This window comes from Nicotiana attenuata, unplaced genomic scaffold (assembly GCF_001879085.1).
Source record: "Nicotiana attenuata strain UT unplaced genomic scaffold, NIATTr2, whole genome shotgun sequence".
NCBI lineage: Eukaryota > Viridiplantae > Streptophyta > Magnoliopsida > Solanales > Solanaceae > Nicotiana > Nicotiana attenuata.
This window is the reverse complement of record NW_017671855.1, coordinates 98796-105166: the sequence shown is the minus strand read 5'-3', so window position 1 is coordinate 105166 and position 6371 is coordinate 98796.

The following is a 6371-nucleotide window of genomic DNA, read 5'->3' as shown; positions in this document are numbered from 1 at the left end:
AAATAATGAATTACCAATTCAAATTTGGGAATAGTTTCAAATTGGAGTTTTAAAAATTATTTTGAAATAAAAAAACGAAAATAAAGAAATTAAAAAACTTTCAGAGAAAAAAAATTAAATAAAGTAATATGCTAATAAATTTATCTATTAAAAATGTAATAATATTAAATATTCGATGATATAATATTGAAAAATACATAACAAAAAATTTATTCAATGTGCTCCCTGTATAATTCTCAACAGTTTAACAGAGATTTTATTCATTAAAATTTAGACAATACTATTAAGAACAACAGAATAAAATTTAAAACAAAAAGATATTTCATCAGTAATAAATTATATATCTTCTCATATATTACAAAAAGAAAGCGAATACTAAACATTGGCTAATATAATAAAGAAAAATATAGAACAAAAGTTATTGGTTATTATTTTTGAATTTAAATATATATAAAAAAATGAAAATAATAAAATAAAATAAAAACTAACATATATAAATATAATTACTTTATTTGAATTAATAAATATAGATATCTTATACCTAAATATAATTAAAAAAACGAAAAATAAATATATAAAATAATAACTACCCATTCAAATTGGGTGGGAGTAGTTTCAAGTTGGAGTTTATAAATTATCTTAAAATAAAAAAGCAAAAAAAAAAAAACAATAGCTATAAAAAAACGAAAGAAAGAGAAGAAAAACTACCCATTCAAATCGGGATGTAGTTTCAAGTTGGAGTCTCAAAATAATTTTAAAATAAAAAACAAAATTAAAAAAATAATAAATTACCAATTCAAATTGGGGATTAGTTTCAAGTTGGAGTTTTAAAATAAATAAAACGAAAATAAAGACATAAGAAAACTTTCAGAGAAAAATATTTAATAAAGTAATATGCTAATAAAACTTTCTATTAACAATGGAATAATACTAAATGTTAGATGATATAATAAAGAAAAATACATAACAAAAACGTTATTCAATGCGCTCCCTGTATAAGTCCCGTTAGTTTAACAGAGATTTTGTTCATTAAAATTTAGATAATATTATTAAGAACAATAGAATAAAATTTAAACTAAAAAAATATTTCAACAGTAATAAATTATAAATCTTCTCATATATTACAAAAAGAAAGCGAAGTACCTTTGATTTAATAGAGATTTCATTATTGGGTATATCGTTGACAAGTAAGATGACAATTGAATTTTATTAAAGCAATACAATCTAATAGGATCAAACAAGCCCGATCATAATTTAATTTAATTAATATTTTTTAATACTGACCGCGCATCGCACGGGTACGACTACTAGTATATATTGAAAGGATATTTTTGGTTCTTAAAGATGGGAAATAAATCTGTTATGCTAAGATTCATATGAATAAGGAAAAGGGTAACAATCTCATGTACTGGCAGCAGCATGATTATGGGACTTGGTAAAATATCGGCAACAGAATCAAATATCCATGACAAGACACCTAAGTTTTCTAACTATCAGCCGGCACTTACCAATTCATGGTCAGAAGATTCAAATACATGACAGCTTATCCCATGAACAAGATCTCAATATTTTAAGGACAGAGGAACATTTATTCGTACTCCTAAATATATCAATATCACTACTAGAAACTCGGTCAAAACCGATTGAAGGTCAGTCAAGAAATCGACCGAAAAATCGATCAAAGTCGGTACGTTTTTCAAAATGTATTTTTTTTAATTTTTTTTAATGAGACCGACCAACTTTGATCGATTGTTTTGGGCACAAAAATGCGGAAAATTATTTTTGCGTCTCGTGAAATTGGTTCTCCAAGAAACCAACCAACTTTGATCGGTTTTTCATTTAAAATAAACTAAAATTAATGTTCAAAAAAGACCGAAATCGGTCAGTTATTTAAAAAAACCGATCGACTTCGGTCGCTTATTTTATTTTTTTAAAATCGACCGACATCGGTAGGTTATTTTTGCGCGAAAACGCAATTAAAGAGTATAAATGAAATAAAAGACAATCTTAAAAACAAAATGCACCAATGGTGTAATGGTAGAATAGTCCCCGATTCAATTCTCCGAAGTGGGTCGGTTGGCTCTACCAACCATACAATTATTGACCGACACGAATCGCTCGGTTTTTGGTCGATTTCTGCCAATTACCGACCAGCATCGGTCGATTTTGGCGGTAGGATTTTTCCCATTTTTTAGTAGTGTATATTCATCTTTGAGATGGATTCATGATTTAAATGACGAGGGATATCAGAAGTAGCTCCAACGTATTCATCTTTTTGTTGCCTGTTTGGCTCAAAAGTTAGCAATATACTTTGTAAGCTAGAAAACAATGGAAAGTAAGAAAAGGGTAAATCGTAATCAAATATAATAAACCTAGAGATGCAAAGATGATACTATTGTTGTAGATCTGGTATTGCAAAGTGATAATATGAACTTAACAAGATATGTTCGTTTGAGGTAGAGATAGAGAGAGAAAGACAGAAAATGAGAGAGTTGTATTAGATCAGAATCCCCCTTTTACAATGTGAAGGTCTCCTTTATATAATAAGAGACCTTCCTCGAAAAAATCAAAAAGTTACAAAGACAGGTAACGTCTCCCTAGTTAAGACACTGAGTCCTAAACGATGCCGCTTTTGTCCCCGCGTCCGAGTCGTACCCGCTACGTTAGTCGGCGTACACTCACTGGGCGTACCCTCTGGCGTAGGGATGCTGACGATCAAATTTGACCCCATACAGTTAGTCCCTCCGCTCGTTGGAGACGCATTCGGGGGGCGTCTTTGATGGGCGGAAATGCGAACCTCGGCTTAGGAGAATTTGACCTCGACCAGGGGCGGCAATATGAAGAAGGTGAAATATATGACGTTGTAGAGCCACTAACGCGTGGCTTCCTTTTTGGAATGACGTCATCGCCTGTATGCGTCATTATTATATTTGCCCCCGAGGCGGTTCAGAGGGTGATGTGACATTTTGGTTTCCCGCGCACGTTTTGAATCATGACTCTTCGATTTCTGCGCAACTTATCCCTATAAGTAGGAGAGAGGTTCGATTCGATTCACCTTTCAAGCCTTCAGAAAGCATTTTCCGATTTTACTCCTTTGTCTTCCTTTCCTGTAACCGTTATTTCGTGAGGGACTCTCCCACTTCTGCTGAAACCACACTTCCTATCGTCAGTGCTTCGTTTCTTATGTAATATAATCATGACAAAACGTGGACAGAGTAGTAAAAAGGCTAAAGATAATGCCCCGTCTAGGGTTCCGCCCTCTTCCGGTGGTGAAGGGGAAAAGGCGGAGAAGGCCCTTGTTCCTCTCAGTGTAGACAACGTCCGAGATGCATGTTCGCAGGGATTTTCCAACTAAAAGCCCAGACCTTCCCTGGGAGCACAGCGTTTTATTACAATCCCACTTAGATGATCTTCGAGAGACGCATCATATTCCGGACCACGTGGAAATGGTTCCGGCCGGGACGGACTATGCCAATGTGCACCGGCCTGGATACTGCACATTCTATGAGTACCCGTTCTTGATCAGTTACAATCTTCCAATCTACTCTCTGACGGAGGAGCTTTGTCGTTTTTACAATGTGTGTCCGGCTCAGCTCACTCCTTACACCTTGAAGGTGTGCCGTATTATGACCACTTATGCGGCCAGGGCTGAGTGCAGCGTCTCGGTCCACCACCTCTTGCAGTTATTCAGCCCTGGTTACCTGAGGGGTACCATGCTGCAGTTAAAAAGCCGTGGCACAAGGGGCTTGGTTGTTAAAGACGATGATAAGCCCAACCGCCGCTTTTGGCGTAAATATTTCTACATCAGGACGGAGCACCTGGTGTCAAATCCCGAAGGGTTCCCGGAAAGATGGAATCCAGAACGTAAGTATTTCTACTTGTAGAATCCAGGACTGCTTGCGCTTTTGACCATACGGCCATTGTAATTTCTTTGCTTTCCTCCTTCTTTTTTTTTATCCGCAGTGAGGGCTTCTCCACCCCAGTCCACCGATGACATTAAATCATGGGTGGAAAGAATAATACCTTATGCGGAGGAATGTCGTACCTGGGCTGTATTCCTTCAACAGTACGGCCCGTCAGGTAATTCTTTGGCTACAGTTTGGGAGTTCCCTACGTTCTTGTCACCTGACTTATTCGCGTTGGCAGGTCGGAGCGCCCCTAAGAAGAAGAAGAAGGAGAAGAACGTCGTCACCTCACCTGGGGCGGGGACTGACTCTGAAGATGGATACATACCCTGTGGCTCGCCCAGTGATGGCGCTGCGGAGGTTCCTCAACCGCTGCCCGTGGTGGCGTCCACGAGGGAAGCGACTCCTTCAATGCCATCTCCACGGGCTGTGGAGGAGACTTCTGAGAGCGAGGAGCCGCCGGAAAGGAAAAGACGCCGGTTGATAACCGGCAAAGGGATAGCCGCAGAAGACGAGGGAGCGAGCGAGCCTCGTCGGGAGTCAAGGCCAGTTTTTATGGCAGATGCCATCCGTTCCGGGAGGTCGGCTCCCCAAGGGGGGGCGCTTCTCGACGCCAGCCCAACACGCATTTCGGAGAGCGGCTCATCGGCTGCCGTTGGAGAAACGGGCGATGATACCGAGAGGGTGGGCCCTGAGGCCGTCCAGGCGGATGCAGATGTGTTAACGCGGGGTTCGGCCCGTGTGGGGATGACGGCAGGTAGATCCAACCGCTGAATTCTGATCCCAAGAGGGTATAACCTGTTGCAACACAACGAGCAGGCCGCAGGGGATATGACCCTGCTATGTGCGACCGCTGAGCGTGAAATGTTAAAAGGGGTTAGCGACGGGGAACTATCACGGAGGGTTGCCGGCGCGGCCTTGCAGGTATTTTTCGATTTTCTTCATGCACCGTAAAGTAAATTTTGATGCATACTGACTTGCCTTTCCTCTTTTTCCTCTTCTTTAGACTCTTATCTTGGAGATAGAGAGGGGGCGGCGAGCGCAAAGGAAGGCAGCCACCTTTAACAAGGTGGTAAAGAAATATCGGCGGTGCCGCGTCAAGCATCAGGCGCTGGCGGACCTACTCAAGCAGGACCCGGAATTTCGGGTTTTCCATGAAGGTTTGGAGCAGTCTGAGGCCCAGCTGAAATGGAGGGTGACCGAGCTGGAGCAGATCGACGAGCAGCTGATGACCGCCCTGGCTCGGAACATTGAGCTGGAGACTCTTCTCCAGTCTAAGGAAGAAGAGTTGGAGGTTGGCCGTGGGATAGCGGCGGAACCTGCTGATTTGCGGATCAAGGTTGCCGCTATGACTACCGAACTCGATGCCAAGGCGGCTGAGATTGAAGTCCTTAAGCGGACTGCTGCACCAAGGCCTGATGAGGATGCGCATCGTGAGGCGCATGATATGTGGGTGTACGCCGAGGCCAGATTGGTCGTATTCGAGGAGTTCTTAGCTGCGGGTCGAGCTAATGAGGCGGAGGTTCAGGAGCAACGGTGCATAGCCCGTGTCACCCGTGAAACTTGTGGGTATAGTTCTGATTCCCCAGACCGGGCGGGTTATAACTCCGAAGACGTCAACCGTCTAGAATCCGGCTCTTGGATCTCTGCGGCCTATCAGGTTGAGGGCGGCGGCGGATGAGATGGCGGTCCGACGGGAGGCGGTGAACAGAATGGCGAAGCCTCTTAGGACTTGTATTCATTTTGTTTTGTTGTTTTTGGAGACGTAAATGGGTCCTTTTGTACATGTATTTTTGGATGATAATGGAAGTTATACTTTTGCTGTTATTCTTTTCTTTTGGTACCTTTTATTTTCGGCCTTAATATTGTTGATAGCCTTAACCGTGTGCGCAACTTCGACTATCGTCGAGGTACCCGCTGTCATAGTCGAGCTGGGTCGACTTATCGGCGTCGATGGCCTTAGCCATTATACCGTTGATGGCCTTAGCCATGTGCGTAACTTCGACTGTCGTCGAGTTATTTGCCGTCGTAGTCGAACTAGGTCGACTTATCGACGTCGATGGCCTTAACCATTATACCGTTGATGGCCTTAGCTATGTGCGTAACTTCGACTGTCGTCGAGTTATTTGCCGTCGTAGTCGAACTAGGTCGACTTATCGACGTCGATGGCCTTAACCATTATACCGTTGATGGCCTTAGCCATGTGCGTAACTTCGACTGTCGTCGAGTTACTTGCCGTCATGGTCGAGCTGGGTCGACTTATCGGCGTCGATGGCCTTAGCCATTATACCGTTGATGGCCTTAGCCATGTGCGTAATTTCGACTGTCGTCGAGTTACTTGACGTCGTAGTCGAGCTGGGTTGACTTATCGGCGTCGATGGCTTTTGCCATAATATCATTTATGGCCTTAGCCTTTTGCACGTTGAGATGGCCGTAGCCGTTCATAAATTGGAGATGGCCGTAGAT